Source organism: Acanthisitta chloris, unplaced genomic scaffold, assembly GCF_000695815.1.
Source record: "Acanthisitta chloris isolate BGI_N310 unplaced genomic scaffold, ASM69581v1 scaffold16851, whole genome shotgun sequence".
In the NCBI taxonomy this organism is placed as follows: domain Eukaryota; kingdom Metazoa; phylum Chordata; class Aves; order Passeriformes; family Acanthisittidae; genus Acanthisitta; species Acanthisitta chloris.
In genome coordinates this window covers 26,317-26,923 of record NW_008655045.1, presented here as the reverse complement: position 1 = coordinate 26,923, position 607 = coordinate 26,317, and positions in this window count along the sequence as shown.

Below are 607 nucleotides of genomic sequence, written 5' to 3'. Positions count from 1 at the left end.
GTATTGGCTGCTCTTCAGCTGAGTCTGGCAGGCTGCAGGGACCTGAGGTGCTTGGCAGGATGCTCAGCCTGTCACCTCACAGCTGGTTACTCCAAGCAATCTGTCCTGGTGAGCAGCAACCACCTGACTACAGCTCCACCACCTTGGGTTGGGTTGGGGCAGCTCTGACAGCACAGGTGACACCTGAAATGAAAGAGAAAACAGCACCACAACAAGTGGTTCTGCCTGGCTTGTTCCACACCCCAGTGCAGCCTGGGACAAGCACTCAGAGGGACCCTTGTGATCCAGGATTTTATACACAAGCTGTATCCACTGCCCAGGAAAGTGCCATGCACACAGCTTTTTGTGTTCCTTCCCAGTTCCACACAGCAATTCCTTCTGCACATCCACAGCTGCACTGACAAGAGGCAGGAGGAGGAGAGTCTCTGTCCAGAGCTCAGTATAACACAGCTGTGGATTAGATCACCAAATAAACACAAGATCTGGAATAAATGATATAAGGGGAATCCTTTCCTCTCCTTTTTTGCCTCCCCCAAAGTCCTATTCCCAAGTCTCTTAAAATTACTGAGAGACTCCACAAAGAAAGAACAGGTCCCCAGCCTCATAT